We start from the raw sequence: 27230 nt of genomic DNA on the forward strand, positions 1-27230 counted from the left end.
TCACAAAAGCTATGACAAGCCTACCGTACTCCCTATGCATGCCTTTCTTCAAATAATTGAGTTTATTATTTTGATGCCAAATTGAAAAGGTGCTATGGAATTTATGCAGTGTAGTTTTCTTTTGTGCCCAATAATATTCTAGACTATGCTGACAATTTTAGGGCTTTAAATCACCAGAAGAGCAACTAACAACCCTTTATGATACCACAAAATGGCTGTATTGTATTCTGACTGTTAAAGGCTGATGTGAAAATTATAGTTGAGGTTTTACCTCTGTTTTTTTTTTTCTTTATTTCATTTGTCTGTTTTTAGGCTACTTAGGGACAGATTTTCACCATGACGTAACAAGCAGCAGCAGCGGCTGAACTAAACCTCTCTGTGCAATGAAAGTTAACTTCCTTCAGCTTTGCCTAATTCTGAACTCAAGGAGATTCCTTAGCAAAATAAAAATTATGACATTATTTATTAAGACACGTAAAAGATAAGAAAAATTTAAAAGAATAAACATCTTTGCAAACATTTTGAGCTCTGTTTTCCTGTTAGCACTGATTTCTTTACAAGTTTTGATCTGGTAAAAGCGTGCACAAAGGTAGCCTGAGCAGGTTGTAGGAATGAAATATTCCTCCTACTTCCTGGTTTCTCGCTCAGCTCCAGACTGCTTTATCAGTCACAGCTTCTGTGCCCTCATGTTTTTTAACCCTAAATTTCCCCTAAAATAGAGCACCCCGCAATGCTCTATGAATCACTCATATTCCCAGTTACGCTGTACTTTACATACCTGACTAGATCTTAAATGACATACAGATGCTAGCTCGACCTTTTGCCCATTCTGTGGGAGCACGGGGTGATGAATTGTTCAAAACATCACACTGTGCCACAGTACAGAGCACCTCCCTCACTCTTCCCCCAGCCCTTGCAGGAAGACCCTGAGCAGGCTCCTGTATCCTGCCTTGGCATCCTCCCAAAGGCACGAGGAGTGGGAAAGTAAAGATTTATGAAATGGCTGTAAAAAACATGATCCAAGGTGAAAGTTGGAAGCTAATGCTCAAATCCATATGCCATTTTATTTTCTTAAAAAAAAAAATCAAATTGCCCACATCTGGATTACTGTGTAAAAGCACCTTTTTAGTCATCTTGAATTTACATTAGATTTTTTCAAAATGCTGTTTTCCATCTCTAAATCTATAGGGCAAAATAGTTACTTCATATAGATAAGCAGCTTTGGGGCATGAATTACAACAACTTCTCATATGGATTTTTATTATGCGGATTAAATACTCTCTAATTACACATAGTGGAATACTTCATAACAGTCTGCTGTGTTATGTCAATAATCCATTACGATATGAATAGATGCTTGGTAAAACTTCTGCTGCAAGCATGAATGCTTACAATTTCACTGGGGAGAGCACAACAATCCCATTGACGAGAGCCCAGTTGGACAGCAAAAATACAGTGTCATGAAGTGCACAGAAAGATCACGTTGTGTTAATGAGATAGAAACACCCTTGAAAGTATAGAATTTCAAAACTAACATTAGATTTTGTCCAGGCTCATTCCTTGGGCCAATTGAAGCAGCTCCCACAAAACTTCATGGTGATTTAACACTTCTTCCCATTAAAAAATAAGCCTAAATTTAATTGTCTTGCATTCTTCTTTGCATAGTCAATCGCACAGGGATAACTCACAAGTACCCCTCATGGCAGATCTGGAACAAGAGCACCTTGAGAAGGGAACTAATTCTGGAGGAAACTGGAGGCTACTGAAAGGTTCCCCAGTTCTGTCCCACCACATGCTGCCTCCCGCAGTTACGGCTGCTGCTGCCCAGGGATGGAGCCAAGCACCAGGGACAGCCAGCTAAAAATGGACAGGAAGACTGGAAGCAAGAAATGTTGAAGGGTGTAAGAAAGTCACAACAGGCAGAAATAAATAGGCATTTTAGAACTTTGCCCTGACTTAAATATTAACTACATACAAAACATTTTTAAATCAAATATAAAGTTATATCCAGTTTATATTGGTTGACCCAAGACCAGCAAGAGTTATTAACTTAAACCAATACAATTCACCAGCTGCTAGTATAAATATCCTGTAGGTCATTGCAAGGTCATTACAGTACCTGCTCCAGTACCTCGCTCCTTGTCTATCTGAACAGAAAGATTCCTTAGATATGTTTCAGTAGCTTTGTGCACTGTAATGGTAAGGATCAAGGGACGTAGGCCAAGAAACAGTATTACCATCAGCAGTTCCCTTAGTATTGGCGTAGGCACAGCTCTCCAAATGAAATTTTACGTTGCAGACACCCTCACCTCAATTAACATTATCCAAGAGAAACAATTTCAGCATAGAAACCTGAGTTAGCTTTGTTGTAAAGGACTGTGAACGCACCCAGTGTGAGCTTGAAGCAGGTAATTGCAGCCCAAGGCAATATGCAGTGAATTCCCTCCAGGGACAAGATGTCTGGGGATGAAGAAGCAGGGGGAGCAGTCCAGGAAGGACCTACTTCAGGTGCCATGTTATAGTATTTCATATGCGTTGCATTTCATGAAACTCTGGATCTGGGAACTGGACAGATCTCCAAAACTCAAATGACAAAACAACTGAAATACCTAAGGGAGAAATGAAGCGCTCAAGGAAAATAACATCTACTCAGTTTTTTTTTTTTTTTTTTTTTGATCCCTGTTCTTGATGACTATGGTTGCTGTAACTTCCCATCATAAAGCTGCAATTTCAAGTGCTGGTGGCTTTGCAGTTCTTTACATGTCCAGGCTGACATATCCACCTCAGTTGGTTTATTATACTTGATCAAATATCAGAAAGGCTTTGTTTTCAGTTAGAATAGGAGAAAACATTGTTCTGCATTAAGACATTCCTGTGATTTCCAGTTTGAGTGGATCTAGCACTCACAGAGCTCTGCAACAAGGATTCTGACACAAACCCATCCCCTGGCTTGGAAAGCAAACATTGAAAAGTCCCTCTTTGTAAAGGATGCTATCAATTGCAAGGGGTCAGAAAATATAAATTAACTTCTCTTGAGAATTCAAGAATGCAGACATCAGCCCCCCAAATTAGAAGCTCAAAAATGTCTTTTTGACATCTTTCACATCCTTTCACTTTTTTTTTTTGCCAGTATCTATATAACCACTTCAAGTTGGAAAGCTATTCTCCAATGCAGATGAAAGTGCCTACTTCCTCTGGCTGTTCAGACAAGACGCTCTGCTTACACCAAAAAGCCCTTTTTCTGCTGCTTTTCCTGTAACATTTGTGACTCTTCCCTTTTTTACTACTCAGTCCTTTATTCCCCTCCTATATAAGACTATAAGTGTGGCTGAAAAGTTATAAAGACATTTAAGAAAAATAATCACCTCTTTTTGTGCCAAGTTTCCAGGTTATTTTTTGTAAGTACTCACACAGAAGATACAAGCATCTTTGTGGTTTTCACAACATCAGTTACCACTGGCTGACTTTTTTTAAACTCCTGCAGAGCTTTCTGTAACCAAGTGACTGGAGCTTCAGACAAATTCCTTTCACCTGTAGGGAACACAGTGATACCTGCTGGAGGGTGTCTGAAGAGGAGAGACCGAATACTGCTTGTGGTTGTCCTCTTAAAGAGATAGCATGTCACCTATCAAAAGCTGCATCAGTGATGCTTCTGAAGCAAGATTTGCAGTCACATGTAGCATCTTCTATGAAATCCACTTTTATCAGCATGAAGAGAAATGGATTCCTTAGGTCATAACTAGAAAGACCAGCTTCCACCATCAAGTACAAGTGCTAAGATTCACCAGCCACATTAGTTAAAATGTAGATTCAAGCTCATAAAACACTGGAGTTACACATAACCTTGATTATGGCCCTTCCCAATTTTGCAGTACCTGATCCTGCAAATTTCAGTAACATTGCTTATGTGTTATCAGCTGTTCTGGTCCCAGGAACTGACCACAGTGAACACTGAAAGGACATGCCAGAGTTTCAAAGGGGTAAGTTTGCCATAATTCTTGGAACAGTCTTGTTCTTTGGTTATGTCAGCAAGTTTATTACCCAAAAATAACAGTGGGGAAAATCAATAGTTTGCCTGCCTAGTCACCATTTATTGGGTTCTTTACACACAGCTGGTAATGAATGTCAGTTGTACCTTGGGTACACACTGCAGCTGGGTGGATCTTCTCTCTGCCAGTAAGGTAGATTACATTTTTGCTCATTAACCTTTATTGCAAGAGCTTTAGTTTACCAAGATAGAGTTTGTCACTTTGCAATCCTATATTAAATTAAAGACTGCTGTGTAGGCTCTCATTTCATTGTGTTCCTGTCTTCAGCTCAGTATTGTAGATTGTTACTCATTTTGAATAAAGCAGTCTCCAGATGAAACAAAATTTATTTACAATCTAAAAGTAATAAAAGCCTACACAAACAAATTTACAGGTTGCTTTTACCTGTCTTTTGATTTCTAAGTCTTTAGAGTATTCATGAACATGTCTTGTAGCTCTGTGGTGAAGGCAGGGACTTACTCCAATTTAAAGTTGGAATTCCCACTGTAATCATATGAATTTAAGAGTTGAAGCTTTAAAAAAAATACTAAATATTCTGAGACTCTCAGCAGAGCCATGAGTTATCATCATTCAGCTGTAAAGATGCACGATTCACTGAGAAGTTGATTTTATCACACATTTCCACAATATATTGTTGTTGGATTTTTTGTTTTGTTTCTCTTTCAGTTTTTCATGCATTTTTAATATGCTGTCTACTCTTTGGGTACAAATTTTTTTCCTTTCATAAAATTCGAACTTTCTAAGCAGCTGAGCAGTTTCAAACACCTACTATTTAATTTTTATCAGCCTCTTCCAGGGAAATATATTTTTCCTCTCAAACGTGGATGTTTTTCTACTGAAAATGTACATGTCTGAGGTATGCTATTCAGCCTCAAAGTATGAGTAGTTGGAGGGCTAGAAATTAGATCTCTATCATCATTAAAAAAAAGGTTCCTTATAGGACTCATTGCTTGCTTCTGTCACTGGCAAGTTGATAACAGGTATCTACTGTTTAAATATTCACAATTTTATTATGAGAAAAATCTATCTAATATTATTTTAGAATTGATTTAACTTCAAGCCCGAAGCTCAAACTTACTAAAAGATCTTACAAGCATCTCCTTAGGCACCTTAATTCTTCTGGCAGTGTAATTCCATGCTGTCACACACACAAACGTTTTGCAGAATTAAGACCCTCTAAATATGGCCATATAAGTGAAGAATCCCAGAACATGTTGGCCTTAATACAGCCACAATTCTATTACAAAATAAAAGTGTGAATCTACCTATCTATATATAGATGTGTGTCTATACACATCTATATACATATGTTTTTATTGTTACTTGCTTGGAAGGAATACATGACTATCTACTGTCTTACTACACAGCTGCCAAAGCACAACTGTTTTTCAATGAACAGAATATCCCCACTCCCTCTTTATGGAGTTAATTGCCTCAATGACATAATTCAGCTTCATATTTTTTAAAAAAATGAGGGATCTGTATTAAATAATTTGAGATAAATCATGGACAGCTTGAAAGACTGTAAACAATTAATAATGACAAATAGCCTGCAATTTGTTGAAATAGATGCAAAGAGGTATCTAGGGAGATGCCAAAGATGTCGTTGTTGAAACAATTTCACTACAATAAGAAACATTCTAGAAGGAACAATTGATTAAAGGAGTACATGATATTGTCTAAAAGTTCAAATGTACGCGAAAAAGAAAAATAATGGTAGTCAAAAGAAAGTTATTTCAACTAAAATATAAAGTAATAATATAAGAAGAGTAATTAAAATCATAATTATCTTCTCACACAGATTGGTTAGATACAGTTATGGTTTAAAGACAGTAATAGAAACCCACCAAGGAATACTGAATAAGGATAAAGCAACCAAATACTGGCACATTCTCTGTATAGTGATAAAACAGCTATACAACTATAATGAAGTCATGTTGGTTTTTGGGGACACAGATTAGGGTAAAATCCTTACAGTAACATTACACTGTTCTGTCTTTTTCTTCTGCCCCAGCATGAGTATACACAGAGCAGTGACAGACCTGGGATTATTCTCTGAAATTCAGAATGCACAAAATAGTCATTTGTTTTTTAGGGATTTTCTTCAGGTTGTAGGACAGGGCTATAGAAAGTCAAACAGCTGAAGTGAGGTCTGTGTTAAAACACAAATGCATGAAATTTAATTTTCAAATGATATAATCTTCCTGAGTCTGATGTGCTATGCATAATAAATGAACAAATGCACCATGCTTTGTGCATAAGCAGAAATAAATCAGCGTAAAGTCCCCATAATTCACCTGGTCAAAAAGACTTACTAGACAAGGTCAAATTATGTGGAAATCAATCTTCATAAACTGAATCTGATTTGCATTTGTAGATAAATGTTTACCATAATTCCAAATCAAAAACAAGAATATATATTAACTTCTCCATCCGCACTCATGCATCCAAACCTCAGGACGTGCCCTCTCTTCAGTCAGCTGTGCTTGTGCCTGGCTCAGCTAAGAAGAATTGCACAGAAATGCCACTCCAGACAGAGGCAGGTGTCTTGTCTGGCTTTTGGATAAAATGTTCATCTGAAGCTGACTTAATCATTTATAAACAGGTCTAACAAAACATTTTGTTTTCCTTCCAGCTCTCTTGTATCTCCAGGGAGAAGAATAGGCCTCAAACTATTAGTCTCCCTTGACCAGATGAATTTGACCTGATCTCCTGGTTCAGAGAACTGCCCTGGATGTAGACTTCAGCTCATAGATCTATTACCCTGACCCACTCTTCCCAGTTATGCAAGTTGCATCCAGGTGTGTTAATGAATCTGGTTTGATAAAACAAAGCATTTGGTTTCAGAAATGCCAAACTAAATTATTCCCCTTTTTTTTGGTAGGTTTTTTCTTCATTTTTTATAAATGCAAAATTATGTGTCACATTCAACCTGTGCTTGCAAATAACTTCAGTTGTCCCCACATTTATTTTGCTAGACTAATAAATCATAGATGTACTGAATCCCAGTCTTAGTTCCAAGTTTCCTTCTTCCCCCCCTTCTGTCCTGGTTCAGGTGAAGGCCAGAGCAGCTTGCAGTGCAGGTCAGAGCACGCTAACATCCTACAGGCCTACGCTGCTCCAAATCACCACTGAGGCAAAAGGCCACTTTGTTCCAAAAAATATTTTGCATTTCACAGAGAAGTGGAAGAGTGTTTGGTGAGAGATGCTCATTGAGGGAACCCTTAGGTAACTTGTAAGACAGCTTCGGTGCCCAGAGCAGCGAGGCACAAGGTACAGAACAAAACCTCCACACCTCAGGTGGAACTTGAATAAGACCTGTGACCTCTTTAAACTTTCTAAGTGCTTCACGCTGATGGGAAATGGGAGTTGCTCTGGATTTCACCTGGCATCAGACCTGTCTGAATATGGTGATCTGTGGGCAGCTCTGGATCAGACTTCTGCTCCACAAGATGCTGTCACATTAGAGGTTTGTACTTAACTGCACTAGAAATTGATTGCCAAAAAAGTCCTCACCTGCACACTGCAAAGTACACCTGGCCATAAAAACAAGCTGTGTGGAAAGGCCTCAAATTACACTTCCTGTGAGAAACTGAATCCTCGGCACCACTGCCCAAAACCACATAGGGAGCCACCAGGAGGAAATCCATACCATCACATCTCATGTCATGTTCACCCCAGCCACAGAGCTTCAGGACTTCATCAGCCTCCAGGACACTGGCCACATAGACCTCACCAATAGAGCCCAGGCTGTTGAGGAACATCCTCACCTGTACAGAACAGGTGGAAGATTTTCATGGCAAGGATAGCTGTGAATGTTGGGTTCCTGACTTCAACACTTGATGCCCTCCCTTCTTTCATTCTGATTATAATGCACTTCTCAAAGAAACAAATGCAGAAGTGTTGCCATCATCTTTATGTCTGGAGCACACATCTTACTGTGAGACAGGACATCACCTAGGACATTGGCACTGGCCAACCTTTTCTCCTTAAATAAAATTGCTGGCATTTTCCACTTATTTTCTAGCATAACAAAAACTGCGGGAGAAAGTACTTGGATATCTTTTACTTCTCTTACTTAAACATACCTCACAAAAACTGACACAATTTCAATCACAGAACTCCCTCTTTGCAGAATTAAGAGCTTTTTCCAATAGCTGCCTCAGAGACCTTTCCCAAAGCAGAGGAATCAATGCAATTCACCTGTAAGAACAGGCATCTCATCTGAAAAATATTCAGTCTGGCATGGAAATTCAAAACATGAAGTATCTGTGCTGTTTTGCTAACAGCTTCTTCACCTCGTCTTCCTCATCTCAAAAGAGGGAACTGGCACAGACAACATTAGAGCAGAAGAGCAACAAGAAGACATCAACAGGGCTGATCTCCTGGAGATTCCACCCACCTGTCACTGGATGCAGTCCTGGATACAGCCACAGAGTTCAGTAACCACAGCTGCATCCTGGCTGAGGCAAACGGTAGAGATCAGGCACCTGCAAACTGTCACCTCAAAGTGCTTACTTTGCTGTATCCATGCAGGAACAAATGTGGGCTATACAGTCAGCATGCCTTTCAATGCTCACAGCATTCTGAGAAGTATTGCCAGCACTGCTCTGAGGTGGCTACAAGAGGCACGACTCCTCCAGGTGTCTCCTTGAAAGGTAAATGCACAGATGGAATGTCTTAACAGCTGATCTGCTGAAAACCCTCACAGCATAGAGTACATCCCACATGCTCCAATTGGTCTATTTTGGGTCTCAGGCAACTTAAAGAAATCATTTAAAAACCTGATTTATACTATCTAGACATCCTGTGAAAACTGTGCATGCTAACAGCAATGAAATGACAACCTTGAAAATTCATCCTGCAAAGAACCTTCCAGCTCGTGACAGTCTTTCCTCTCCTCCACAACCCATATTTGTACCTTCTGGAGAATTAACACAATTCCTAGAGGGAATCTCCAGAGGAGATAAAGGAAGCCACCAAAGAGCCCACCACCAGTAACTGTGGTAGTGAGATGCCATGGGCAGCTCCGGGAGCTGGGAGCATTCATGGTGCTTCTGGGGGCAGGGGAGTACCAGGCCCCAGCAATCAGAGAGCTCTCTATAAAGGCTGAGCTCTGGTCTGGAAGCATTCAGCCCATGCCAGAGTTTCTTGGCCACAGTCCACTGAGGTCTGTACCCTTGGGCCAGAGCACTACCCAGCATCCAGGCACCAGGTCAGCTCCCAGTTGCCTGCCCATACAATCCCCCATATTTCAGACACCATTCTTCTAAATCTCGAGTTCCTTCAGAAAATACTGAAATACTGAGGTGATGAGAGGATGCAGGATCCTACAGGACTGTTGCCTTAAACCATGAGGTGGTTCTACAGCTACTCCATCTAGACAGAAGCAGGTCAGATCTCCTAACAGTGCCCACTTCTTTCCTCACCATCCTCCCCCACCGCTCTGCTTTCCAGAGAATTTATGTGGGAAGCCCCTTGGGAACTCACCTTTAATAGTGCAGCTGTAATCTGCTCTGCAGCCAGGTTGGAGAATCTTACCCAGGGATTTGATGTCTGCAGAACTTCTCTCTGCCTTTATAATTTTGGGGATTATTTTGTATTGCCTTTCTCTTATCAGTAAATATAAAAGGACAATAGGGAAGCATTTTTTTAATAGAGAAAAGCATATTGATCTTAATAAGAGATGAGTAAAAATCAACAGATAAGTTTCTGATTCACATAAGGGGAATTATTCATTTGCTTTAAACAGAAAGGCAGGAATTTTTCTGATGAATTGAAAATTGGAATTAATGGTTTGCTATGGTTCTTATCATTTCCTATGGAGCGCAGGAAGAAATCAAAGGATTTTTTTCCAGATTTAAACCTTTGACAGGCTGAAATTCCATTGCTGAAACATTTGCTGTTTGGTCTCACTGCTTTCACTCTACAATGCACTGACTGAGCCCACCAATGTTTAAAACAGAAATACTTTACCTTTTTAATTTTTTTTTTTCCAGCTAATCGAGATCATTCTGTTTAAAGCTCCATGTACCTCTCAAACAGTAAAAGTTCTGTTCAGATGCCTTGAGTGCCTGCCATATCCTCCAGATTTTCTGCACGGCTTGAGTGGTGGGCTGTATATTCAAACCATGTACAACAGTATTTCTTACAGATGTCAAACACATGTAGTAGGAAAAGTAACTGTACGGCAGGCTTAGTGGCTGTGTAAGAGAGACTTTTATGCTAAAGGGATTCTCTTTTTAAAGGGAATAGGAAGGTCCAGAGTTCTGGAACAGTGGGAAAAAGTTCTGCACCTGTGCTCAAAGATCAGGCCTGTCTGTGCACTCTTTGAAAAGAATTGTAGCAGCATCAAAAGACTATCTGATTCCACTAGTGGTTCCTTGTTATAAAAAATATTCTTATGAGGCTGATTTTTGGTTAATCTATTCAAGTCAGGTACATGAATCTCTCTTTTTTTTAAGCTCTTGTCTTGTTAGACCTCAGGATGTGTTATCCCATTGCTCCCTTTCACCATAGGTAAGCTTATTTCTATCCTTATTTTTGTGATAAACAGCCTTCCTTGCATTTCTTCACATGAGATTGAAGTAAGACTGGAAAAGTGCAGCTAACAGAGGTGGCCAACAGTGCAGCCACTAATAATGGCTAATTCAAAGTTGCACTATAATCTGGGAAGTAAAAACAAGCCACAACCCTTTTGCAAATAAGAAACCATTCTAGAAGATTCCACATGAAAATACAGCATTTGCCCTAATAGAGTAGGCAGGAAGACAGTGCTTAATGTTCTCTGCTTCTGCCTTAAGTGTATGAATTCTCATTCAGCCAAGGAACATAAACAAAACCTTAATCGCATGATCCTAAACCATCACACCTAATCAGTGTGACACAACTCCCAAGCACGGATTATGGAATACTTACAGAGACCAAGTCACTTCATACTGATTACACAAGTTACACAAACAGAGGAAAATGAGAAAATTATCAATGTTTTAAAAATATGGAGCAGCACACGAGTGCAGTGCAAAGGCCAGATCAAAGCAGCAGCTCATGAGTCAGATTGGGCTGCATCACCTGGCATATTACCTTCCCAAGCACTTCCAAATACCCTATAAGCTGTCAGACCACCTGTGTCAGAGAAGAACACTGCTCTGCTGGAGGTCCAGAGATGGGCTTACACAAGTGCACCAAAGCTGACCAAAAAGCAGGAGCAAGAAGGTTGGGCCAGCCTAGGTTGGATTTTTATAAATACTTTTTGCACCTCTGTCACCTCCAGTCCAAGAATTACTGTAATCTTTTAAGATTGTTGAATATTAGTGTAGCTAAAACTCCTGCTCAAAGACCAAAGCTACCTGGCATTAACACAGAATAACCCCACAAGTCTATAAGCTAAGCATATTCCCTGGAACAGGACTGCAGCTGAACAAGTATTCAGTAAGCTGACCTGCCTTTCTGTGTAAATCACGTTCCCAAAAGAAGTGACCTGTATTCTGCTCCATGTTACCCTGATGCAAATCAGCAGTGGAATCTGCCTCTACACCGTGCAACTGAGATCTGAATCCGATCTGATGTCAGGATGCTGCATGCCTGCAGAACAACTAGAAAATATTAAAAATGCAGAACCTGGCCAATTTTTTTTTTCATGTTTACACTCTTCAGCTCTTTATTTCTCTGAGATGGCAAAGAACATATGGTCAACCAGCATAAAAATTAGCTCTTTATGTGCTAACCATTCATTTTTTATTTTCATTTGCCAATTTAGTAGGAGTTTAGTAGAATCACGGTTGACAGCAAGTGAGTCAGCTTGGTTTGATGCTTGGAAACATGTTAGAATCACACTAACAATAATATATTTTATCCCAGCATTACTCCTTGAACAAGTAACAGTTAAGTGTTTTACTCTTTCTAGTCTCTCTTCCTCTCTCCTCTGACCCCATCCCCACTCAGGTAGCTATTGCAATCTACAGTGAGCTGCTTTCTTCCTCTTCACTACTAAGGCCTGACATCAAGTCTTCTCTCCCACTTTCTCTCTTGTAAAGTCCCTTTCTCGCACTCCTTAAAGGTGTGAGAGTTCTTAGAATGCAACTAAGTTGATAGAGATGCTTTCTTAACTCAATACCAGTATGAAATTAACTTTTGCTTGTTTCAGATTCTAGTGAGCTAAGCATAATTTAGATGTTTGCATTATTTTTTCCTCAGAGCTTGGAGTTTTCTGAAGTTTTCACTTCCTAATAACTGAGTATGCAATAAACAGAGAGCTATTACTTTGAAACTGTGACATTATCTGCACATCAGTAGACTATGCAACTCCAGCACCAAACAATGCAGGCTATGGTAGAAGTGTTATGTTGAAATATGTTGCAAATAAGACTGGTTGTATATTTTTATCCTGTTGACCAATGGCTGATAGCACTGAAGAAAAAAAAGAAAGAAAAAACACAATGGAGCACTATGCATGAATTTATTTCCACCCTTCAACTGGGTCTACTAACAGCTGCTATTGTAAACAGTCCACATTCTGCTTCCTCCAGAAACAATGCTTGGGCTTACAGTCTTAAATCTGATCGTAGATAAAGTTATAAATCAAGAAAGTTGTCCAAATGGAAAAACACATTTTAACTTTGAAGAGTTATTTCTGATTCTAAACAGTATAGCTCTTGAGTTTCTATGTGTTAGCTATGCAGAACTGTGTAGCCCTAAGCTGGAGCTCTAGCCATGCAATTGAGTACCTGGGCATGCTATCAGGAAGAGCCCTTGATTACCCAGCATACCTTCTCCACAGTCTAAATCAAGAGCAAGAATGTCTACCATCCTAAGCAAGAAAACAAGCAATATAATCAACACAGGAAAGCTATTTTCTTTTCTCCCTCCAATAAAGTGATTTGTATTTACCTTCATTTTAAATTTCCTGCACACCAATGAATGCTGACAACCCAAAAAGGCACCTGAAGTTAACAAGATTGAAGTTGAAAATTATCTTTTGAACTGCTAAGCAGCTACATCTAATAGAGACTCATTGTTCAAGTGTTTTGCTAAAATGATCAGGTCCTGAAATTGTTAAGAACGCAAATGCAACTGTCATAATTGAGTTTCAAGTTTTAGCATTCTGTTAAGATGAAAGATCACCATCTACACACCATCTGCAGGCTGGGGAAGACAGTGTAGCAGCTCCCTACTACCTGCCTGTACTTTGACAGTTTTGATCCCAAGAGCGTGGAGGCAACATCCAGCTCCCTGGAGCTGCACAAGTGACAGCGGCTCCATCACCAAGCTAACAGCATTCAGCTGAAATCTGTTGAATGCTCAGAGGTGAAAAGCAGCCACTGGGGGAAGCACACTGTGGTCAGAGTGGAATCAGGGGTCAGAGCTCCGCTCACAAGGAGAAACGCGTTGCTCATGCTGGATGGGTCACAAACTGCACTGCCAGGAACACTGCCATGTACTCCTGTTGGGACCTGGCCATCCATTTCGTGCGATGCAGGAGCCAGAGGGAAGGCAGCTCTCTCCCTGAGTTATGCTAGATCTCCAGCTGGAACAAAAGCAGCAAAACCTGGCCACTGTCTCTGTCCTGAATAGTCTTGACTTTAGGACAGACACACAGCAAATCTAGGAAATAAAAATTTCACCCACCTTACCCTGTAGTTTTTCAGCATACCTTGCACTGAATATCCACAGGCACACCCTGTGCTCACAGCCCGACTTAAAGCCTCCTTGGCCAGAGTCCTCCCTCCAGCCCTAACCTTCCTCACTCCACTCCAGCTGCTTTCTTCTCTCCCAGCCCTCACCAAGGACCCATCCCTTGCTGTTTGCCAGGCTTCATCATGCATTCCCCTGTGCCTTTAGAGTGTCCTCTTTTTTTCCCTCTGTTCCAATAGCTCCAAGGTCATTCACTGCTCATAAGGGATCCTGGCTTTTTTCTTTGCTCCCCAGACACCAGACATCTCTGGACCCCTCTGTCTATCTTCCTTCATGGTTCTCTCTTTCAATTTGCAAAACCTTCAGTCTATCAAGTTTTAAGCAGCAATATTTCAAGGGAATGGACAGGAAATTCCCATGCCCATAATTAAATTTCACATGTAGAGCTGTGCATGCCTCAGCGTCCTCACTGACAAATACTTCTCATAATGAGCCACAGCTACTACAAATCAAGTAACTCAAAAACTAAAATGACTGCAAAGAAAAGAACGTGAATCAAATACGTAGGACCTTTCTCTTAACACAGAAAGCTTTTCATTGTTAAAAATATGCTTGAATACAGCATTCAAAACCTGAACAAACTGATTAACCAGGGACCAAGTCAGTAAAGGAGCAGCAGTGCTCTGTGTTATCATGTGAGAGGCCACAGATCAGGGATGACAGAGGCTGATGATATATGGCCACATCACAGCTACAATGCCACAGGTCTCTGTGGAACAATCCTGGCTCCACTGCCCTTACTTGGCAGCTGCACTAAAACCTCTGCAAACAGGAATTACTCCAGAAGGCTTTCTGCTCCCCTTCTGTTGAAAATATCATCCAGGGAATACACATAGCCACCAGACACACTGCTACACTGGAGGGATCTCTTGTGCATTGCCTCTGTGCATTCCATCCCCTTCCCTTGTGCATAAGAGCCTCTGTACCTCAGAATGGTACGGATATCACTTTGCCACAGGAAAACATTTCTAGTGGGTGATTTAAGAAGCAGTCAGTTTGCTTCTGCCAGCAAAGGCAGTACATCTGCCTGTGCCTCTCTTTAAGAAAAGGAAAGGTCACGATGATCAGCTAAAGTGCTGGAAGCAAAAGGGCAGAATATTACTCAAAACAACAAAGGTCTTCATTTTAAATTACTCTGAGTAATATTTGGTGTTTTAACTCTTTGTGCAAAGAGACAAGAGAAGGAGGGAGTAAGTGCCAAAGCCACCTATGTGCCACACCATCTGTATGTGTCATGAATTCCACAGAGCTGAACAGGAACAATTTTGTTTAAAAAAAAAAAAAGTCACAAGTTCTGATTTCAAATTCTGAAAATCTGCTTTATTCCCTTCTGCCTGGGTTTTGAATAAGTGGGATTTCAGGCAAGTCTTAGGCTCTCCAGCAGAGGAGCATTGTGGAACCAACTGGCTTTGCTCTCTTTACAGATTAATGTGCTTGAGTCCAGATCTCTGTCCAGCCTCTGCACTACCAAGTTAAAACCTCAACTAAAGCCTCATCAGGAACATAGTTTCCACTCCTTCAGGTTCTCAAAGTTGTCACCCTATATAGAAATTAAACTGTCAGTTTCTTAGGCCTAGCCAGTATTCCTGTTCATCGCAGGGCAGCTGGACAAGATGACCCTTAAGAGTCCCCTCCAACTCAAATGACTCTATGATTTAAGTGGGCATTTATGACATTCTTACTAGCAGGAGGCAATGTGAAAAAGCAATCTGCAGCACTAGGCATATAGACAAGGAGTGGACAAGGGCTGTAAACCAAACCCTGCTCTGCTGTTCTGTTACTCAAAGAGCTTCATCAAATTATTACCATTATTTATACTGTCATAAAATTTAGAAGTCTTGATCAGGTTTCTGTTTCCACAGTGCCAGATTTTGTCCATAACACAGAATGAAAACATTTGGGAGAATTTAACAGAATTCATAACAAGTTATTTTCAGGCATGTATTTAACAGGAGAAAGACATGAAACAAACCAGGAGCATCACTGCCTTTGAGCAAACACCTCAGACTGCCTCACATACCCTCCTCCAAGAGAGCAGCGCAGGATGGACAGCCAACCTACTGTGGCAAGCCTCTGCACGCTTAGGTTTCACACTGTACCAACACTTTTCTTAAAGAAAATCACAGAGCCAAAGATTCAACTGTTGATAATTATGCTTATAATTACAAGCTTATAATGCTTAGATTCTTCATGAAATATAAGCAGGAGGATAAATCTTAAAAAAAAAAAAAAAAGCAAATAAAGCAAGCACAATTGATTCCTTCTTTGGGCAAAAAAAAAAAAAAAAAACACAACAGTGCTCACTTTTTCTTTTCCAGATTATTTTAAATGATTCTTTTTCATTTAGGGGGTATATCTTTAGCTACAAGCAGCACTGGGTTAATAGACTCATAGAAGAATCATAGAATCATTCAGGTTGGAAAAGACCACTAAGATCATCTGGTGCAGCCACCCACTGACCACCCATACTGCCCACTAACCATGTCCCTCAGTGCCACACCTATATCCTTTCCTTTAACATCTCCAGGGATGGTGACTTGGTGACTCTACCACTTCCCTGGGCAGCCTGTTCTGATACCTCATGGCTCTTTCTGAGAAGTAGTTCTTCCTAATACCCAATCTGAATCTCCCTGTATTGTTAAAAAAACTATACTCAGTGTTATCTCAATGTTGAAATATGAAAAAAATGTGAGGAAAAGCATGGGGAAAATATTTCACAACATGAGGGAGCAGGTCAGACAGAGACAGCTCCCTGGCCTGCCTTGCACCTTCTGGCAGGTGTAGCTCTCCCAGGGCATCCTGAGGGGTCCTGCATCTTCACTCAGTCTGACACATGCCCGGCAAGCTCAGGGCTTAACTGACACACCATCAATGGAGGGTGAAGCACAAGTGAGATCACTGAGACTGCTGTTAAGAAAGAGGAATAGCAAGCCAAAGAACTGCATTCTCATTATCTGTCCCTATGGCAGCCCTAGCCCAGCAGCAGCACAAAGCAATAGCATGGCATGAGTTTCCCTCACTCCTGCAGAAGGTGAAAGGCTAGATTAAATTTAAACAAACAAGAAAAACCAAACACAACACTAAGTACATACAAGTCCGGATTCCATCATGTAGATTTCATCCTGAAAAGACTTCAGGATCATCAAGTCCAGCTGTCGGCCTGCTCTACTGCCCCAACATCCAACATGTACCTTCATGCCGCAGCTTCTGGCAAACACACCACAAAGGCACAGCAGCCACTCTGGCTTCCAGGGCTGTTACTTTTAACTGGCTGTCTGGCACTAATCTTCAATAACTTCGGATTTGGAACATTAATTGATTGAAACTGTGTGTTAGAAAACTTGTGTCTGTTAAAACATAGAAGCCTGCAAGTAAAATTAACTGCTTCTACAGCCACGTGTACCAGTCACGTCTATCTCAGTGTGGGCAGGTATGAAGCCTCCATCATCTGGTGTAAGAAGGGAGTAAGGAAGCAACTAAGATCGCAGATTGCTCTTCTAACACAGACTTTACTGCATTCTGAGGAATAAAATATGAGCAATAGGCCCCAAAAATGCCTGAGACGCTATGCCAGGAGATACGATTTGCAGATGATGGATGTGCAGGAGAATGCAGCAGATGAGATGAAACTTTGTTTTGAATCATAATGCAGTCTCTATATTCTCAGCCTTTTCTGCATTCTGTCTGTCCAAGGGAATAACCCAATTCCTTATACAGCTTTTCAAACCGTGAACTCCCATTGCAGGGACCTTCCCATCATCAGTTTATGAAAATAACCTCATTTCTCCAGAATACGTCTGGAAAGCAGCTAAGTAAACAATCAAAAATGTAACACATTTCTGCCTGAAAATACACCACAGTCAGTGCTTGCTCACAAAAATTCCTATGTGCTGCAAATATTCCTCCGCTTGCTGCAGCAGTTGTACCCCCCTGTTATTGCACCACTCTGCCATTGGAGCATTATTGGCAGTGGCAGCGTGCACTGGAGTTTTATTCCCTGTCTCTGGGCCAGTCCTTTAATCTTTTTTTCTTTCCCCTCTGAAGGTTATTTATGCAAGTGTGACAAGCAGTTACAGTAAAGTTCCCTGCAATGAAAGGAGTGCAGGGCAGCAGTAGATTCCATTCCAAAATCATTTTGAATTCTAAAGGCTCCATTTAAGGGATAATGATGGGAGCAAAGGGCATTTCTTCAGGATTAATCACTGGCTGGGTGAGATGATAGCCCAAGGCAAAGCCACGGGCCATTAACCCCTGCGGGTCACCTTATCCCTACAGGAAATGCGCTGGGTCAAGTTCACTGTTGCTATTATAAAATCTTATTGGAGAAAGAGGTTACACTTCTCTGTTTATATATGTCCTCCATTCCCATGTTTGTAATGATAGCGGATAGCTTTTGGCAATGCCTCTATATTGTACCACGGAGAGATGTAAGAACAAGTTCTATTGTTATATTTGATGCTAAAGATACAAGTGGATTTTTTAATGTTTACAGGAAAGCATTTAAGGTTCTCAGTAAAAGAATGTAAATGAGACAGAGAAACACCATGTGCAAGAGACTCAAGGAAATAACATTAGGAAGGGAGACCTCTCCTTAAACAGTGTAAAACATCACATCTCCCCTAAAGCAAAAGGAGCAGCACAAAACATCATCTGAAGAACTCATCTAGAAGTTTTGTTTGAAACGCTGAAGGAGAAGCTGTAGGCTTGCATCAGATACCATTACATATGGTACATGGCATAAAAGAGCAGTTTGGCAATATTGCTGAGTGGGATTTATGTGCTCACAGAAATAGCATTTAAAAGCAGCGCACAAACTCCCAATGATTTAAATAAGTCTCAATCCCACAAACTTCAGTTGGATCTAGTTGTTTCCAACCAGGACACTGGGTTACGGTTTTCCAAGCAGCCCACAGCAAAAGGAGAGGTTACCTGTGCAGCTGTGTGCTCACTGCAGATCCTTTGTACGCCAACACCAACCTCAGCCTCCGAACTGAAGCCAGAATCCAGAACGGAAGAGCTCCATGATATTCAAATCTGAAGCTACACCTGAACTTGAAAGAGAAAAGAGTGATGCTCAGAGCAGGTTTCATGCACTTTGTGCCTCCCAAGCCTCTTGAAATGTAAAAAAAGATCTCGACTTTCATTAAATAGAAAACAGTCCTTAGCACTCTGCTAGAGAAGCACCCAGCTCTTATTCCTAGCACAACTGCTACGTTTATCTGCTGCATTTGTAACCGAGGCAAAAGGCACTAGCAGCTTTGTAGCAGCCAGCATGTCACACTGTCCATAGAAACAGAAACGTCACTGCAGTACAGAACAGTGGAGTTTTCCCCATTAATATACTTTGTCTCAGAGATTCTCCTGCTGTCCCTCGGGAAAAGGAGCTGAATCCCACACAGCTGCTAATTGCAGGCTGCAGATCCCACTTGAACCAAGGAACATAGTCAGGTGCTTCACTTCTGCACAGAGCCCAGAGGTTCCTTGCCCCCATTGCTGGCACCCTTACTTATGAGCAGAGGCTCCCTGACCATGGCCATGTTGGCTGATATCCTGCTCTGGGGCGCTCGCCTCTCCTCTGTGCTGCATTCTGAGCCTAAACAGCTAGCAAGCCATTCTGATTTCCCTACAGAGTGTTAAAGCTGCAAAGGAAAACAGACTTCCATCATTTCCTTAGTTTCAGAATGTCAGACTTTGCAGTTTTAATGTGCTTTTAATGAAGTTTTTAGGTGTAATACAAACATACAATCACTTTAAGCATATGGCAATAAACTGCAAAGTAAATATAATTACAGTAGCTCTCACCAAATGTAAAGCTTTACGTTTTGCTGTTAATTGACTGAAAGGATTTCCAAATGCAGAAAAGAAAATTTTGGCATCAATTTTTAATAAAATACAGCAATAAGAACTAATATCTTGAGGGATGAAATAGCAGATTTTAGATCTTACAATATGATGATGAAGAAGTGTGTAACGCTGATGCCAGCTACGCTCTAACAAAATTCTAAGCTTACATTAAAATAACAAAAAAGGTCTGGGTTAAACTAAAAAGAAAAGCCATTATCTCCATTCCTTCTTTTAATAATCATTGTGAAGGAAGACCTGTGGCATAGAGTCAGGTTGGAAAGGACCCAAAGATCATCTGGTTTCAACCCCCTTGCCATAGGCAGGGTAGCCAACTACTAGAGCAGGCTGCCCAGAGCCACATCCATTCTGGGATAATACATAAATGAAAAAGAACAGTTCCTCACAGCGCTGATCCCTGTGAGGATGGGGGCTGGTGGAAGCCAACCCTTAAATAGAAAACCCAACAGTTCCCATGGCAGAGAGCCCTGCAGGATGGACAGGAGGAGCCAGCTGTCTGCTACCTGCACATGCAGTCCCCGTATGCTGTGACATAAATCACCATGCTTGCAAGATGAAAAAGCAGCTGAAAAAAACATCCCCTTTAGTGCTAATAGTCATAAAATTTAATAGAAAACTATGAAAGTAGATCATGTTTTCTTGTATGTTTGGATGGCCAACACTTGGAATGTTCACACCAATTACTCCCATGGATTTTGTGCCCATATCTGTAAATACTGCTGATTACTAATTCATATGTTTATATATATTATTATGACTGTCAAAAAATACATAACTTTTTTTTTTAATAGTTAACACCAATTGCCACAGTTAGCATTACAGCTGGAAAGATTATCATGGTGAAAATAGGAAAAGAAACAAACAGGGAAGGAATGCTCACCTATATCCAGAGACCTGGGTTCACAGGAAAGACTCCATAGAGGAAGGATCTCTAGAAAGAAATCCTTCCCTAGTGACAGTCAACCCTTAAATGGGGTCTAGGAGAGGTGCAGCCAGGCTCCACTCCTTTCAGTCACAGAGCTGAATTGCCTTCACCTGTGCTCCCAGGGCTGACTCAGTGCTTGCCTCAGGTGGTCAATCAGTGGTTCAGGCCATGACTCAACAGTTCCCATACACTAATTTTTACAGAAAAAGAATACCCTGGCCAGTTTTCTTTCACATCTGTGCTGAGAGACACACTGTGCGTTTGAAGTTTGAGCCAGGTTTTATCTCACTATTTTTTTGCCCAGAAGAGACAGCAAGAAAGAACGATTCATCTTGCTCCTCTGCATTTTTAAGGAATGAAATAGGCTGCCCTATTGTGCAAAGCTGAATATTTTGGTCCTTCTGTGCTTTGTTGAGGTCCTGCTACAGCAAGTGGAATTCAGATCTCCTCACAAACTGCAATCTAACGCTGGGATGCTACAGCTCAGCCCCTGTGGCTGGAAACCTCTGGGTTGGCATGTTTAACCTAGGCTGTAATTCTTTCAGGAATGAAATCAGAAGTCATGACAGTCTGAATCTCTGCCCTATTGCCCCAGTTTTATGCCCATCTACTGGTGTTGGACTACATAAACTGCACCACACCACAAGAATGGTGAATTGGGACCAAGTTGATTTTTGGCTGCCTCTGTTTTCTGTTGTATTTGTTCAGCGTGCAAGCCTTGGCCACATTCAGAACACTAGCTCATAATACCCATCATCTTCTCAGATTTATTGGTTTACTATTCTAACCTGCAAATAATACAATAAGAAATGTCATACGTGTATTATATTATATATATTCAAGCACAGAAGAAAAAACTCTGTGAAGAATAGGCATCACCAGTTATAGTGTATATGTATAATAACATTGTAGTCTTGAACAAGGAAGAATTTTCTCCTCTCTCTCTTCTGGGGCTTCTAAAACCCTCATTAAAGCTGTGGGATTCCACCCTCCTCTTGTGGATATGGGTACAACCTGGTGATGGGCAGTGGAAGTCAGGTCAGTTTAAAGCAGCCCTGAATCTGGAAACAAGAAATGGTTTCCCTTCATACAGCAAACAATAGCTTAGGCACAAATCTGTAGCTAAGCATTTACATAAAATGCCAAAGAAAAAAATCCCCTTAAATGAAATGTTGCTTGTTACCTTACATATGTTGTCAAACTATGTCAAACTAAAATAGCCCCAAATGTATTTGTTTGACAAACATTTTCTGTCTTCCATTTGTGGCATCTTGTCCACAAATAGGTAGCATACTTATTCTGTTCAGATAAGTAGCATTAGAGATCTGACTCACACTTATACAGCCAATGCCAACAGAATCCTCCTGCTATTACATGGTTCTTCAAGGTTATCGGTAGTTTTGTTTTTAAAATGATGGAGAAAAATTCAGCAGTGACACAGAATCCCAACTACAATAGGGACTTTGAAAATTGTTTCTTAAACCAACATACCGTTTAATGTGTACAGCATATCTACTTTACCTAGAGTAATGACATACAAATATTATATATCGTCCAACAATGTGAGAAAATGTCACTACATTCATTTAAAATGACTGTTTGTGATAATGTGCTTTACCATATTTTGCCTGGGGCAACATATTTCCATGCTTTATGAAATTATTAATTCTCATTAAATTTTAATGTTCCTGCCTGAAAAGAGCGGAGCTAATTAACTGCCCCATTAAAATTATTACTTAGCCATGATGAGTCCTGTAAACGTTTCAACTTTGTTAGGCCAGTAGAAGCTTTCTGAACCAAAGCACCTACCAGCAGCACTGCGCACACACATAGCGTGACTGTAGGCTAGTCTGAGAAGCTGGTCTGACAGGAATTAAGGCAGAAACAAGAGATCCAGTTTAGCACTTTTTCTCTTGTGCGATCCTCCTACAAGAGGAATTATCAAAGAAGTTATGTCCTCATGCTCAAGACATAAGTCAAACATCAAACTGCATGGCACTACAAAGACATTTCCCCATTGGCAACTTGTTCTGTAAAATTAACCAGATCCTAACGGGTCCCAGGTAGTCTTTGAGACCAAGTGTTACAGCCTGATACAGTTGTTTTCCTTCTTTTACAAAGAAAAAGATGAGGCTCACACTGGAGTTGCTGCACAGCCCACAGCAGATGCAGGATAGGCATCCAGTTGGGGCTGTCATCAGTACAGCAGCTGTCCCCGCGCTCCTTCCCTGCTGCAGGGACCTTGTGGGCAGGTTTCCTCCAGGTTAACCAGGTGTATTGGCAGAGTATCCCATCAAAACCATGTGCATTTGTCCATGTGATCCTTCACAGCAGGTAAAGTACCAAGAATACATACCAGGGTTGGATGAGCTTTTGGTAGCCTCTGTGGGATTTAGGAGACCAGCACTCAAGGTCCTGTTTTGACCCATCTTTCCAATATGGCCTTAGATACAGTTCCCAGATGGTAACATATGTAAATATATCATTTGCAGTTAAATACACAACACTGAAATGGAAATGAACTATTTAAGTATCTTTGAAGATTTGGATTGCAGTGACTCTGTACCACTGTTGTCATCCATGAAGCTGAAATACCAGCACGTGCCACCTGGCCAGATGGCTGTGCAGAGAGAACCCACGATGACTGCCCACACACTGTGCTTATTGGGGTCTCACACACACGTACCCAACATGTGCACGAAGGATTTCACCCCGCTAACAAAAAGTTTGCACGTGGGCCTCGCGGGTTCAGTGTAAACTGGTAGTTTTTAAAAGCCACATGGGCATCTCAGTAACCGAAAATGGTACCTGCTAGGAGGTGTCCTGGCTGTGGGATTTCTTGTGTTTTCAGCTGAGTAGTGCTGAACGTATGTGGGAAAGGTTTTAAATCACACATGTAGAAATCTCTGGTGATATTCCTGCATGCCCATCTGCCAAAGAAACGGAGCAGAGCTGATTGCTGCTCTTCAACTCAGACTGAGATCTACTCCAGGCAAGCATCAAACATTCTAATCAAATAATAATTCAAATATAGATATTAATTAAAGAAATTTAAAAATTTATGACTCTTGTGAGCTGAGATCAGAGTTATTATACTATTTACATTCCCTGAGTAAATTATTTTAAAAATGATTTGCTCAGCTTCATTATGAAATCATTTTTCAAAGCCTTACTGTTTTTTCACAGTTTCGATTTTTACGTAAAGGTTGGAGCTTTTCACAAAAAAGAATTACTGCTTAACAGTGCTCTGCAGATAGGAAACATTATTTTTTTTAAACAGTCACCTCCTATTACTCCCAAAGAAACACCTCAGCTTGGGCAGGATTCTGCCACAGTGACTTTGGTACAGAATAGAACAGAATATAATATCCCAAGCTGGAAGGAATCCCAAGGATTGAGAGCAACTCCTGGCTTCACACGAGAATCAGTTGCCCATTTCTGTTGGAAATGATCTGAAATTAAATTTGCAGCCTAAATTGGCAAATATGCACTGTACGTCTACCAGTGTCACTTATTTAAGCATTTAGTACTGCCAGAGAGTTTTGAATGTTTATCTGTAATAAACTATAGTCTCAAACACTGGCTGCTGTGGAAATGCCAACACATTTTCTTTTACCACGTCACCACTTTCAGCTGCAGCTAATAACTGGAGATCAATTATTAAAATTAAGCAGTCATTCCAGCCCCATGGAAAAGCTTTGTCAAATGTTTGCAATGGCAACATTCAATAGCATGTGCTTCCCTCCACTACCTCACTCCAGACACCCCAGTCTCCATGCACGCTGCATTCCTCTAGAAAGGCAGCTGACTCATTTGTATGAGATGGACCCATAGGTGAGTGGTCCAGTGCACGTCACTAAGTGATGTGCAGGAGGGGAAGTCCACAGAGAGGTCCACAATGCTATTTTAGGCCCCAAGGTGACTCAAAGGGAGGAAGTGTCTCAAAGTGAGGACGCACCAAATGACTTGATTTTTTGCAGTGGCAGAAGCAGCAGATGGGAGTTAAAACATATTCAATTGCACCAAGATAGATGCTTCTGTTTAGGCAGCCACCAGGTACTGTCACAGATGGATGGCATACATGCTTCCTGGTGGAACATCCTTCCAGGTGGAGCATTCTTTCTGGTAGAACGTCCTTCCAAGTGGAATATGCTTCCCAATGCAGCATCCTTCCTAGTGGAACATCCTTCCTGGTGGAACATCCTTTCTGATGGAGTGTCCTTCCTGACAGGGACTGGGCTGCATGATCCCAGACGCAGCACCTCCACCACTGCTGTACTCCCTGGAGACTCACACCACTTGCAGAGAGCTTCCATTATACTCACCAACGCATTAATGCTAGGAGTATTTGAAAACATTTGCAACCAATTTTATAGTTAATTAAAACCAGATTTTCTCTATTCAGTCTCTTGTTCTGTGACTTTTTCTTTTTTTTTTGTTTTGAAGTTTAGGGTTTTTTTCTGAATGAGCTGCACGCAAGCTTTAGCTGTAAATAGGTTAACTGCAGCTCTGATCTTTCTCAGTGTCTGACCATACAGACAAGCAATTCGCAAAGCCCAGGACTCAGTGTGGATCGCTACATTTCCCACTGAGACCAGACAGTTGGTGCTGCCAGCAGAGAAGCCCTGTATGCCAAACCATACAGCTAGTTCATAGTACGGCAACAATTGCTCAGAAATTTCCGTATCAAGTGTTTTAGGAAAAGATTCAAATAGCCCATCAGTCAGTCTGCTGGAATAGATGATACATTTACCATCACCGTATATTTCAAATTGCTCTTCACTCACATGTGGTCACACATTACAAATCCAAATGTTACATAAACGAGATAAGCCACAGGGTCTGAAGCTAAAGTTCTGTTCAGAACAAATGTAGAAAAATTTTATGACACAAAATCATCATTCATTTTTTTATCAAGACAAAAAAATTATTTTCCCTTCATTTCTTCAAAAATCACTATTTCTGGCAGGAGCTCTTTAACTTGAGTTTCAAGACAGGCTTCTGCTCACCTCAGAGCACAGTCTTCCCAATGACATCCATTCTGCAGGCTCCCAAGCAGCATCTGCTGCGGCCCTTCCCCCGGGCATGCAAACTCCGAGATCTCAGTTAAAATTAAGCTCCTGTTCACTGGGGACCAATTATTGATTTTCTTCCTTCCTTTACGCTATGAATAAAACAGATGGGATTTCAAAAAACATTTGGGAAAAAAAAAAAAAGGTTAAAAAAAAAAACAACCAACAAGATAGCCATGCCTGGCCGCCATTCCTGTGACTACTGTCATTTTGTTGGGAAATAAGTGGCCTGCGTTGCTCAGATAAATTTACAGGAGCTTCAGTGTGCCTCAAAGAGGAACTGACAGAGGCCCTTGGCAGCCATGCACACCCACTCGGGTGCCCTACCACGTTTCACTTTGCAGTAAGCAATGACCACTTGACCTAAAATGAGAGTTTAAAAGCCCAGTGTGTCCACCTGAGTGTCCATTAACATGAGAGAATATCACATGAACACAGTTAATTGTCTGCTTTGTCTTAAAAACAAGCAATGATCCATTTATTATACTACAAATACTGGCAAATTGTGCTTAGAATTATTTCAGTGCCATATACTGTCAGAGAAGCTTTCTTAGCATGTAATAAGGCGAGCAGTTGGAAACCAAGTGTTGGACACACATAAAATATGCTGTTCTGCTTGCCCTTCAAATTGTCATTAGAAACAATTATAATTCTTAGAAAACTACTGTAATTTCTTGAAACGATGATAACAGCATCATTTAGCATCATCTTTCACTGCCCATAGGAGACAGCGCACGTCTGCACAGCCCCGCTCATTATACATCATGTTGTAGTAGTAACTACATTTCCACAGCAGCACATCATAACAGCCTCTTCTGCACAAAACACACTGTCTCATGTAGGCAACCCTGCACCACACAGCGACAGGCTGAGAGCCACGGTTTGGACCCATGGGGCTGGGTGTGAGCAGCCCTGTCCATCTTCAGTCTGTTTGCTGGCACTCCCATGCTTGCTCTGCTAAAGAGTGCATCAAGAGGTAAGGAAGGATGCCAGCATTCGTATGGACTCTTAATTCATTTGTAATGAGTAACAATTCCACTGTTCTAACGCAGTCTCCAAGTGTGTCTCCTATGTTATGCTGGTTTCTGGTTTTGATCAGTACATTATTTCATTGCTTAAAAACAGTTTTTCTGGATGCACACAGGCTGTTTTCAGTTATGTTGTTTTCAATACGTGGGCAATCTGTGTTACACAGAGATATGTGTAGCAGCCCAGCCACTGCAATGCTTTTGAATACTCTATTTGAAAACAATGCTGCTTCTCTTCGTGTCTGCTTAGCCAGGACAGCCAGCCTAAAAGAGATCATCTGCAAAGCATCTCAGTAGCACAAGGCCCTTTTGGGTGCATTCTTCATGTTAGTATGTGTAAGGTATTACAGCCTAACTGAGATGTAACCAAGCACATGCTGCCAAAATTAACACCAATGCTTCCTATTAAGAGCATCGATGTTAATTAAAAAATAACAATAATCATGAAACTATGTTTAAATTTCGAATTTAGATGTAAAGGCACAAGCAAGGCAAGCTCTGGAAGGCGTGCAGAGCCGTGCTCCTTCGTGAGCAGGGGAGGGCAGTGCCGGGGGATACGCAGTCCTGTGGCTGCAGTCTGAGGTTGTCTTTGAGCAAACAT

The 27230-nt window shown here is 41.0% G+C and overlaps 1 long non-coding RNA gene across 1 annotated transcript; it reads right to left on the reverse strand.

The window, feature by feature from the left end:
* Nucleotides 1–1046: 1046 nt before the first annotated feature.
* On the reverse strand, nucleotides 1047–20586 carry LOC149917534 (uncharacterized). The gene is made up of 5 exons (XR_016467816.1): nucleotides 20485–20586; nucleotides 18672–18788; nucleotides 3366–3531; nucleotides 2389–2609; nucleotides 1047–1876 (listed from the first exon to the last, which is right to left on the reverse strand). It is a non-coding gene; the product is annotated as an uncharacterized LOC149917534 (long non-coding RNA).
* Between the last annotated feature and the right edge of the window lie 6644 nt (nucleotides 20587–27230).

This window comes from Phasianus colchicus, chromosome 6 (genome assembly GCF_987193195.1).
Source record: "Phasianus colchicus chromosome 6, bPhaCol1.hap1.1, whole genome shotgun sequence".
Classification (NCBI taxonomy): Eukaryota; Metazoa; Chordata; class Aves; order Galliformes; family Phasianidae; genus Phasianus; species Phasianus colchicus.